We start from the raw sequence: 11,830 nt of genomic DNA on the forward strand, positions 1-11,830 counted from the left end.
GTCCGAGCGACGAAACGACGAGCGCATAATTACGCTTCTGCCTTTTACTTTCATCCTCCTTCCACTCGCTTCCCTCCTCTCCCCTCCCCCCCTCCCCCCTTCACGCACACATAATCGTTTACGCTTTATCATTTTTCCGCCCGGTCAAATCGGACGCGCACTCAATCAATTAGGGATGAGAATGGGAAAACGATAAACGCGAGCGTGCTTTTTCCTTCCACTCTCGTCCCCTTCGCTGGTGCTAGTAGCTGGACGGAAAATTAACATTTTTATCCCTTGCCGTCCATGTCGTCCCCTCCCTTTCTCGACAGAGACTCTCGCTTCTTCTTGTCAAACACCACCCCCTCCCCCGATTCGGCGGATTTCATTTGAACGTTCTTCTCTCCCATATGCCCATCATCCATCCCCTTATTTGTCGCGTAACTTTACGCGGCGCCGAGATGTGACCTTTTTCCCGCGACATTATTCCCCCTTCAACGCCTGCTAAACGAGCGAGAGCGAGAGAAAGAGACAAGCAGAACGATATGGTTTGAAAGCACGGTGGAGAGCACGGGAACGAAAAACGAATGAGAAAACAAGAACAGGAGGAGAAGACGGGGATGAACAACATTCAAGCACGCTTGAAATTAATTTTACGCTACACAACTACACGCCTCCGGCTTCAGCCACGTGCGAGGAATGAAATTCGACCGCTGGCTGAGCCATATTGCAAACAACGCACAAAAAGTTTCTATAGTGCATTGAGTGCCTCCTCTCACATCTGCTGTGGTGTCCGAGCGGTTAAGGAGATGGACTTGAAATCCATTGGGTTCTACCCGCACAGGTTCGAATCCTGTCTACAGCGTACTTTCCTATTTTTTTATCGAGCTCGACATTCACAAAGCTATTCTTCTTCGCCTTCACTGGCCGCCGCGCCCCTTAACGCTCGTTTTGCTTGGTTGCCGTTGGCTTTATTCTCTGTTGCAATGTGGTATAATATTAACATTGACAACATGTAGACAACATTTTACATTTGTAAATACATTGGTTGTATGCGTCGCTCAATATTAAATACTTCCGCAAAATTTCATCTTTGTCTCCCATCGTTTCAACGCAACAAGAACACGCCGACAAAAATGGGTGAGGGGTTTCCCTCATCCTCAGTGCTCATTTTCATATCGGATTATTTATGCTCCGTACGTGCTTGGTCCCCTCGTGCTTAGCAAGAAATCGATATTTGGCATGCAAGCAAAAACACACACACACACAAAGGCACCAGATGATAAGAAGGCCAACTTTTTATTTCAATCTAGTTGTTTTAAGATATTCATAATTCTGCTTTGCTTTGCGTTAAGTATCACCACTATCTCTGCCTATCTCTCTATCCCTTCATTCCAAACATATATTCATTTCACGTCACGCACCAACAACAATTGGTTGATTAGAGAGATCCAAATAGAGCTCTTATTTACTTTATTGAATGGTATAATGCTCCTATGCCGAAGGAATTACGAATTACCGCACACAACGCCAACAGAACAAGCATCGCAATGAAGTTCCCCATCGCACAAACGCAATATCCATAAGGAGATCGTTTCGTATACTAAGTCTAGCGTAAACAGAGGGAAAGAGCCGCCCTTCTATCATTCCACACAAGTTGGTGTGCGTGTTTATCATCGCATGGCGACTCGAAACATTCTAATCAATGTCATATGCACTGCTACTATACGCCATTATATTGCCCTCACTCACACATGGCGCCGTGGCTTAGTTGGTTAAAGCGCCTGTCTAGTAAACAGGAGATCGTGAGTTCGAATCTCGCCGGAGCCTATCACAGAACAAAACTATCAGAGTCTGTAAGAACTTTTTTACTAGGTATGACACACGAGGTATTTCATTTATTCTTTTCCCCTATTTTTCAAATATGCTGAGAGCTGGTCTTGCTGACCAATTTTCTTATCGAACTAATACAGTCAACTTGTACATCTACGTAACACATCCGAGAACATACGTTTTACCATCTATATTGTCTACATTTCCCACACTCATTACTTGCAAACATAAAAGCAAATATTTCCATGACATTATATCGACATATTCCATGACATATTCCATAAATTAGCTAAATAAAAATAACTTACTCTTTAAATCTAAACAAAGCCCTACATGGATATGCATGTTGTTCACATCAAAATGTATCTATATGCTCTGTCAAACAATTTGGTCCGTAAGGAGAAGCCATCGACAATCTAACGCATATACTGTCCGTAAATCGTATAAATGAAAATCAAATTCACCCGATTTCTTTTCGGTTTAATTACTTAACTTTAAAACGAGCCACAAAATGAAGCTGTACAAAAGAAAGTTTTACAGAGCGATCATCAATTGTGACACTCTAGGCTCCGGCGAGATTCGAACTCACGATCTCCTGTTTACTAGACAGGCGCTTTAACCAACTAAGCCACGGCGCCAGGCATCTCCTTGCAGCATTAACTCATTATTTGAATATAACCTCACTTCTTGCATGTTGCGCCTAAAGACCTGGTTTACCGCATCACTAGCCCAAATGTCACACAACGATCCACATTTTCACTATTGATAGATTTTTTTCTTTCTTGATCGCTGATGTTATATGAATAAGAATCTAAGTCTAGAGCACCATCGGAAAAATGAGATTAATTCTACATTTGCTACTCGCCCTCGTGTAGTTTGTTAGTGTTGTTATTTAAGCATTATTGTTACTCGTCATAAAAATCTCTACACATATAAAAATCCCGTGTCACGGTGTTTGTTGCCAGCACCCTCCGCGAAACTGCTGGATCAATATTAGCGAAACTTTGCGCACACCTTATGATGGCATCAGAATAGATTTTAAAACTTACAATATTTTCAGATGTTACACTTAAATTAATTGCAATTTTCTATCTCCCATACATAGAACAAGATTGTTTATGTTGTTGTATACAGCATTTTGACATTCGGTGTAGTGAAGACACTCGGTGCGTAGCCGTTTACGATGCTGTCCCAAATATCCCAAGCAGCAAGCAAAGCAGGTATGGTATATGTTATTATTCTATTTGGAATGTGGAACTAGGTTTACCGGACCAGTTAGTTTTATATCAAATAGCTTTTCACAAAACAAGTTCGTAGTGTGATGAATGAGTCACTAGAACGGATGAAATCCGTTATGCGATAGTATTATTTATTTATACAGTTTAAACATATACGAAAATACACAGAAACAACGCTTCGGGTTTACAATTGATAGCAACCTGAACACCAACAAACTCGGACAAGCCAAGAATGTATATTAGGGGTGATGAGGTAGCCATCAGTTAACGTTTTGTGAATTTTACATAACCACAATCCGTACAATCAAAATGAAACAACCAGACCCTCGCTTATTTACGCACCTCAAACACAACGCAGGTAAACAAAAACAACAACAACAACAATCCGAATATGACTAATTTACCATTTATGTATTGGATGCTTGAGTACCTCATCGAAAATTTTGTATTTTGACATACCCTTGAAGCAACGCAATTCGCTTCCAGCAGGTCGAAGTACACAGCAGAAAACGCAGTTTATTTCTCCCCTGCACACAACTGGCGCCGTGGCTTAGTTGGTTAAAGCGCCTGTCTAGTAAACAGGAGATCGTGAGTTCGAATCTCGCCGGAGCCTATCGCCATTCCACGCTGACGTGAGAAAGAAGATATGGCGATTAACCTTTTTGTTTCTTAAATATCTATAAACATTACTAATCGTTCTAACCCAGTTATCTCCAACACTTTTGAAACATTTTTATCTTTTGGATGAAGTATTACACTTCCAAACAGTATTACTCTTACGAACACTCTTATATTCCCCCAGCTCTCCAGTAACGTCACAACTTTCATCAAATTCCCCTGTGTTTGAAATTAATTCAATACTATTGATCCAACTTATCACGTCGCCGACCCGGGTTAAACACCCGGTCATACCCACTTTTAACCGTCTGCGACCTCACCCCAACAATGTGTGCGTGTGTGTGTGTTTGTTAGGTAGGTGTATACGTGTTGAATGGTTGGTTTTAATCATGCTCGAGCACAACAACTTGAGAAAGGACACACTGCAAGCGACCGTATCGTAGGACAGTAACACCAATAACCTAGAAAAATCCACAGCTGCTGAACCGTGTTTGCTCACTCTTAGCGGAATGTCGGGCATCAGTAGCACGAGCATACACTGAAGTCCTTTTCATCCCCTAACGTCTCCTACTCCATCCTCAGTTTGCCGTCCTCCTGTGTTAGAGCAAGAAACAAATTCTAACACTTTTTCTATTATTTTTTGTTTTGTTTTTTTTTTTTGTACACCATCGTCTGCCGGTTGAGAAGGTCATGCAACGGTGACGAACAGATCTCGGTGAGCGAGGCGCAGCGTTCGATGCAGCAGAGGAGAAAAGCTTGGCAGAACTTTTGCCCAGCGATGCTGCGCTGCCGCCAGGGGAAGGTCCACAGGGTACACCGCAGGGTGGATGGATGATGGTGGTGCGGAGAAGAACGTGGTCGTTGCTTTGAAACGAGATCGTCCAAACGGAAACAGGTCTTGCCATTGCTCGCTCGCCGCCCATCGTTGCTGGGATGGGATTTGGTTTCGCAGACTTTAGAGAGAGCGGGTGAACAAACCAGACGGCAAAAGCCCGACCGAACCCCGAAACTGAACAGTCTCCGAAGCAACGCTCAGCGCTAACGCTAACAAACAGGATGAAGACGACGGGAAGCAAGTGTCTGCCAGTGGGGACAACAAACCAGACAGAGGTGAGTCCTCTAGCACAAACCCAAAGGAAGGAAGCTGCTCTTCCGAGGGAACGCGAACGGCGGCTCTGTGTTCCAAAAAAGCAAAAAGAAAATTAAACGAGATCCGCCGTTGTTGTGTGCAGGTGAGAGAAGATGGATATAGTTCTTCAAACAGAGGACAAGAGTGTTGTTGTTGGTTCAGGATTTCATTTGACTGACACGACAACGATACACAAGTAACACGAGATGGATGATGCTGCCTGCCCAGATGGAGGATTGCATCGCCAGCAGCACAGCAGCAAGAGCAGCATGGAAACATGTTGAAGAACAACAACTCTCCTCGCGTGTGTGTGGTGTGCAACCCTCGCGCACCTGTTGTAGTGGCGCGTTGGATTTTTTGTTGCTGTAAGTTTTGAGTTCATTCTGGCATCCCTTCGTTCCAGACTGCGCATTTTCGATGAAATGATGTCAATTACATTATGTATCGTTTTGGTACATTCACCGTACAGAAAACGGAGAGCTGCATTTGGGGTCGAACAGATGGGAGCAGTTTGAAAGCTGTTGAACGACACAAACTCAGAGAACCCATTATTCCCATTTCAAAACCGTTCGAAAAATGGCTCACCAATAACGTGTTCAGTTTACACACTTTTGGCTGACACTCGTTGTTGTTTTGGGGATTAATGAAATGCTCTACACAACAGCCAACTCAACGTACAAAGGGAAGTTAGAAATCGTCCCAGAGAACATTGTACAAATCGGAAAGAGAGTAGGGAAAAATCCTGAAATATTAGTCAATGCTACAAAACCGATAGAATGTCTACTATATGGAGGTATCTTTCCTTCAAATAAAAAATGGGAAGGGAAATCCCACAAGTCAAGAAATTATAAGAGTTTGCAGGTATCAAAACAACAGTGGCACGATGGCATTAAAGCTGATCCTAAATATAGTTAATGCTGCATAACACACAATGTATGCTTACTTAAAGTGCAATACCTTAATCAATGAATAGTGGAGCAACATCATGAATGATGACATTCGTTCGTTTTCGAATTTAAAGCCCTTTCTTACATAACCTTGATCGATGTTGGTATTGATAACATTATTTAAATAAAAAAACGTTCACTTGTACTACTCTTTGCACTGCGTTGAACAGCCAGATATACCTATTACTAACTGTTACCCTGAATAAACCCCCCCCCCTCCTCTCGGACACCTCCCATTGACAGAGTCCTCTGTTCAAGAGTCCTTCACTGAATGAAATTGTGTGGAAATTGTAATAGCTGTAAACCTTGACAATACTCTTCTCCTACGGGTCACACACACACCATCCCTTCGCAGCAAAAGGCGAGCAATCAAATTTAACAAGAAATTTCACACATCCGATCCGAGTGCTTTCTCTCAACCCTAACAATACAATTTCCCAAACATAAAACTACCCCCTCGCTTTTTGTTCCGTCATCGTGAAATCCTTTGAAAGGACTGTCCCTTCAACCCTGACTCATAGGATCTGCCTTCACCCTTAGTGTAAATTGTCTATGTCGGCATTTTCATCCTTTCTTATCGTTGGGGAGTTTTCTCGAGGTTTTTTTTGCACCGTTTTTGTCACCAACAATTGCATAATACGCTTCACCATGTCTTGTGTGAGTGTGATCTTCCCAAAAAAAAAACGAGGGAAACAACCATCGTAATCAACCAAGTTACTTACCCGCTATAAAACAGGATTTCGGCACGGCCCCTTGTCGCTTCTGCCGGTACCGGTACGGCCAACGTACTGAAGGGCAGCAGTAGAAAGTAGCACCTAAAACGAGACTTAACATCACTAATCAACATTCGTCGTGGGAAAAGTTAAGATGCGGTACGCGTCCAAAAGCTCCCCCATAAGCCCTCCCCAGCTTACTACCAAACACCCGAAATGGACAATTGAGTTCAAAAAGGGATATCAACATCCCGCGCCATTGATGGGAGGGGGGAGGAAATCACGTGAAAACTATACTACCATTACACTGCCGAATGGTGACACCCAATGGAATTTAGTAGCAAAAGAGGGAAGATTGTCAAACGCGGTGGCCGCTCGTTTATCCCTTCGCTAGTGGCAACAAAGCGCAGGACAACAATGCAGAAGAAAGGGATGTGTTTGAGATATCATCCGTGTGAGCTGCAGCCCGTCTCCGGAAGCTGGATGGCTTGTACACGCACGTTCTGTGTGTGTTTGTGTGTTTTTGGCCATAAATCTTGCTCGCATTAACCCGATTCCAAACCCCAAATGATGGTTCTCTCTTTGGTGTCCCTGCTACATCCATTGGACACATGTTACATGTCACGTTCTTGGTCTGTTGTGGCCATGCTTATCATTTCGATACGTGTAATCGATGCCGGCGTGTACAGTTGCAACCGAATGGCTACGGCAACGAACGGTAGCATCCTTCTGCCCTCATCAGTACATCCAATCACCTGCTGGCGACGTAGCATACATCCAGCCCGAGCCGAGCGCTTTTCACTTCATTTCTCAGTGAAGATTTTGGTCAACTTCCAATGTCACAGCGAATGACCATCTGGCGGCGGGGCCTATAGCTTCCCGGAGTTGCAAACGAGTGTGGGCACATCTTCCTGCCACTCTGCACCAATTAACCATCCACCACAAGCACCACCCCGCCCGTCAATACAACAGGTGTGATTGAGTGCATCGCCTAGCAACCGTTCTTAAATGCACCTAAAACGAAAAGAAGCAACAAAGCAACTGTTGAAAATTGTCCCTTTTTGTTTGGGCCAGTGGACACGATGCTCGGAGCAATCATACCTTTCACTCCCTCTCTCGCCAGGCCGGCGGGTGTGTGTGTGTGTGTGTATGTGCCGTACCTCAAAGCGGCAGAAGAACGAATGCGTCATAATTATCGGCCCGGCTGGCGTGTGCCCTCGAAGAACCAGAGCAGCGCAAGAACAACAACAAGCATGCAAATTATGGCGGAGCTGGTGTGCCGGGAGCACCGGGACCATCGACAGGGAAGTGTGACGCACGCAAGCCTTCTACCGATGACCGATCGACGACGACGACGATGACAGCTTGCTAATGAGACGGTTTGGAAGGGTTTAATTGAGATTACTTACACACTTTTCAATTATGTCCTCCGGTCGGAAGATCGATGCTGGACAGATGATGATGTGCGAAACACTTGCCCGTGCCGGGAAGCTTGCCGAATTGTTCAATTGTGGACAACTACACGCACAAGAACATGCAACTTCTACCTGTGATAGAAAACAGACTTTTCACTACAAATATACAAGCTAATACACCGCGAATCGAACAAATCTGTGACTATTATATCACACGCTTTGTTTTCCCATCGTTGGCTGAAGATCCAGGCCTGTTTTAATGAATAATTTTCCTCCAAATGAAGACCGTTTGGAAGCACAAATATTCAAACCAACTGTGCGGACGCCTTTGCACAATGACAGCTCCGGTTGAATCAACACAATCAATTGTTAGCAACTGTCAACCGGGGTGCGTCTGTAGTGGTGTGATGATCCGAGGGGAAGTAATCGAGTAGTCACAGTTCGATTGTCTATTAGTTTGTGAAAACGCGTTCCTCTACCGGCTTGGGTATAGTTTAATTGTGTACTTTCTGATGCATAATTTGCATTTACTCATATGTGAAATGTTTGTTTGAGGCACGGATAAACCCTTCAACAGTTTCATTTAGCAAATTCGCGAATGCTTGATCAAAAAAACAGCGTCGTTTTCGGTATTTACTTGAGATGCGCGCGCATGTTGTTTGTGTGTGTTTGTGGTAGACGGCTGAAAAGAGAATGATTATCACAAGATGGCGTTTCATTCGCAAAACTAACGGAAAATCATGCGTGTGCAATCAAATAAGAACGAAGATTATCGCTGAAAGAATCAAGCCATATTGAGTTTTCAGCATTTGTTTGGACTGGTGTTATAAAAATGCTGTCTGATGAGAGATGGTGCTTCGGTATCAAAATGCCGGGTTGTACAGAACAGTTGTTACTTAAAGTGTTCAATAAAAGGAAAAAAGTAAACAGCAATGTGAATTCATGTGCGTGTATAAGTAAAAAAGAATTTCGGGTGCGATCCTGCCAGGAGTCGAACCTGGAATCTTCTGATCCGTAGTCAGACGCGTTATCCATTGCGCCACAGGACCCGGTTAATCAGTGGGCAATGGCAACCGTACATAAATAGCTTCTATGTCACATCGATGAGCTGTATGCGTCTTAGGTAAGTGTATAGGTCAGGGGTGTCTAAACTTCTTATTTCGGGTGTCGCATTGCTTTGCAAATAACATTGTTGATGGTTATTTTGACGTTATCTTTAGCTGATAGATAAACTTTAAAATCTTATGTTGATACAACATTATTCTACTGTTTTAAGACATCTCATTTTTATAGCTTTATATTATAAATGCTTGATTTTTGTCTTTTAAAAGTACAAAAAAAAAATTAATGCAAATTGAACAAAAATAACTTTATTTTAACTTTTACAAAGGACTGCGGTCCTTACTTTTGAGACCCCTGTTAAAGAATGTAGTAACATCCAAGAATTTAATTTCAGGTTATAGGCAGTCTTACTATAGAGATTTTGAGTCCTTCAACCATATATTCATCGCTTTAAGTTTTTCAGGTCTAAATCATACTATTATGTCAATACGTTGGTATCAGATTACCCTTTGCTCTTGCACGGCATTGAAGCAGTGCACAATGTCTAAAGCATGTCGTTGCCTAATCCTATTTCCTATATCTAACAAGCTGAGCTTGAAAGGTCTCTAGACTGGCGGAGAAAAATGTGTCGAGTGCTAGAGGGCTCGGAACACGCAAAATATGGTTTGGATTGATGAGAAACAAAAAGTCTTTCCCATACCGGGAATCGAACCCGGGCCTACTGGGTGAAAGCCAGTTATCCTAGCCACTAGACCATATGGGAGACATGTGAGAGAGCAAGTGTACCGTGTACAAATTTCCAAGAGTAATCGGGCATTAGATGTATTTTGGTTGACTAGTACATCAATACTACTCATTACTTACTTACGTTTACGTTGCAGCAATCTTTCCTTTGAGGCTTAAAGTCTCTTTATTGATCATGTACAACTGCAACTGTGATCTGAAAAGTGATCTAAATTTCAATAAAAAATAACTTCTTCACTAAAAAAGGCCCATCATTATTGTCAATCATTTTCCTAACTTTTGTTTAACAATTAATTGAATAAACTCATACAAATAACAAAATCGGTGTTACTCTAGATTAGCGATCGGCAAAGTACGGCTCGTAAGCTCTTTGAGGCTCTTTGCTGTCTAGAGGCTGCTCTTTGCCGTTCGTATATTTCATTGAACGTTTGAACGTTTTTTCTCATGAATTATCGATTTGGCTCTTGACGTAGAACTGTACGAGCAATTTTGTAGAATTTGACTCTTTTTATCGCAATGATCACCGACCCCTGCTCTAGATAATTAAAAGCCTGAAACACTAACATAAACATGGCAGGGCCAAGTTGGAGCTGTTGAAGAGTTAGTTTGCTTAAATGTGTTATACTAACCCAAGCAAAACTAGTAGCGTTAATACACTGCTGCACAAAATGTTGCAAAAGAATGGTGTGTGTCTGTAAAGAGACGACGACAAGACAAAAAAGTGTTTCTGGAGATGCCGGGGATCGAACCCGGGGCCTTTCACATGCAAAGCGAACGCTCTACCACTGAGCTACATCCCCTGTTGATGGGGTAGGTTTTAGAGGCTATTTTGTCCTATCTGTGTGTTTGTGAACATTAAGTCGAAGGACCAAACACATGTCACGTTTATTCTTAGCGGAATCCAAAGAGATATTTGTAGTATGATCGAATGTTGTAAACTTGTTTAGTTTTTAGATAATTAATAATATGATGCGTCGTCTTTAAAAAATGCGATTTTCTTTTTGATTTTAACAATAATGCTAATGTTTCAACAAGGTCATGTCACTAGAAAGTGTAGAAAGCTATGAGATATTTCTAGTAGAGATGAAAAGCATTTAGAATTTACGATATGAATTGAAGAACTATTGCTATAGTAGAGATACTTGTGCAATACACATTGCATAATTACCGCTAACGTGGTAATATTGTTAATTAAAACGTAAGACTAGAGTTATGGACATTCATAGGAATCATTGTTATTCTTTTTTTAATCAGAAGGGACGGCTTTGCATTGTTATCCATTGAACGAGAAATCAACAATTACAATTACAATTACAATTACAATTACAATTACAATTACAATATAACAAAAAAGATAGTTGTTGTTTTTCTGCTTTGTTTTGTTTTCAAGTTGGTTCATTGCAGTGCTGTTATCAGTATCAGCTGGAATTAGCAATGAAATAGATAAGAAATGGATAGGCCACCGGGGTGTGGATATATGAGGGGTAAAGTGTGAGGGGGATATAGCTCAGTGGTAGAGCGTTCGCTTTGCATGTGAAAGGCCCCGGGTTCGATCCCCGGTATCTCCAGCAAGCTTTCTATTTTTTATAATTTAATGTCTGGAGGAAGGGATACTTAAAACTGAAAAAGCAATTGTTATGAATGCTGCTTGTCTGAATAAAGAAGAGTCAACAAAGTAGCTATCTGCATAACTGCTTAGTAATGTGGATGATCCGGAATTAGAGAGGGGCCAACGCGATTTGCTTTAGCGATGTTTTTAGTAAAGTTGGTGGTCGCAAAAAAGCGTTTTGACAGCGGTGGGATTCGAACCCACGCCATTTCTGACTGGTGCCTAAAACCAGCGCCTTAGACCACTCGGCCACGCTGCCTTCTGCTGAGTGGGGGAGATTGTACGTATTTAAACGGGCTAGTATCAATTAGAACGAAATTTCAAGGATAAATCAATCTTTCAATTAAGTTTTTATTAGTTCTATCCGGTAACCTTAAAAACAATAGTTTTTGTTGTTATTTTAAACACAATATAACATTTACCTTTAGCTGCCCACTGCAATCTCAACGTAGCACAGTATGTAAGTTTTAGTACAGTGGTCTGTAAAATTATTATGTAGGGAAATTATACGAACCGTACTTAGATTATAAGTTTCTGCGATGA

General features: G+C 42.1%; 9 non-coding genes across 9 annotated transcripts; 4 read left to right on the forward strand and 5 right to left on the reverse strand.

The window, feature by feature from the left end:
* The first annotated feature begins 762 nt into the window (after nucleotides 1-762).
* On the forward strand, nucleotides 763-844 carry Trnas-uga. The gene has a single exon. It is a non-coding gene; the product is annotated as a tRNA-Ser (tRNA).
* An 891-nt stretch (nucleotides 845-1,735) lies between these two features.
* Nucleotides 1,736-1,809, forward strand: Trnat-agu. Its single transcript has one exon. It is a non-coding gene; the product is annotated as a tRNA-Thr (tRNA).
* Nucleotides 1,810-2,376: 567 nt separating this feature from the next.
* Nucleotides 2,377-2,450, reverse strand: Trnat-agu. Its single transcript has one exon. It is a non-coding gene; the product is annotated as a tRNA-Thr (tRNA).
* Nucleotides 2,451-3,589: 1,139 nt separating this feature from the next.
* Trnat-agu lies at nucleotides 3,590-3,663 on the forward strand. The gene has a single exon. It is a non-coding gene; the product is annotated as a tRNA-Thr (tRNA).
* A 5,185-nt stretch (nucleotides 3,664-8,848) lies between these two features.
* Nucleotides 8,849-8,921, reverse strand: Trnar-acg. The gene has a single exon. It is a non-coding gene; the product is annotated as a tRNA-Arg (tRNA).
* A 704-nt stretch (nucleotides 8,922-9,625) lies between these two features.
* Nucleotides 9,626-9,697, reverse strand: Trnae-uuc. Its single transcript has one exon. It is a non-coding gene; the product is annotated as a tRNA-Glu (tRNA).
* Nucleotides 9,698-10,406: 709 nt separating this feature from the next.
* Trnaa-ugc lies at nucleotides 10,407-10,478 on the reverse strand. The gene has a single exon. It is a non-coding gene; the product is annotated as a tRNA-Ala (tRNA).
* A 696-nt stretch (nucleotides 10,479-11,174) lies between these two features.
* On the forward strand, nucleotides 11,175-11,246 carry Trnaa-ugc. Its single transcript has one exon. It is a non-coding gene; the product is annotated as a tRNA-Ala (tRNA).
* A 220-nt stretch (nucleotides 11,247-11,466) lies between these two features.
* On the reverse strand, nucleotides 11,467-11,546 carry Trnal-uag. Its single transcript has one exon. It is a non-coding gene; the product is annotated as a tRNA-Leu (tRNA).
* Nucleotides 11,547-11,830: the final 284 nt, after the last annotated feature.

This window comes from Anopheles arabiensis, chromosome 2 (assembly GCF_016920715.1).
Source record: "Anopheles arabiensis isolate DONGOLA chromosome 2, AaraD3, whole genome shotgun sequence".
NCBI classification, from domain to species: domain Eukaryota; kingdom Metazoa; phylum Arthropoda; class Insecta; order Diptera; family Culicidae; genus Anopheles; species Anopheles arabiensis.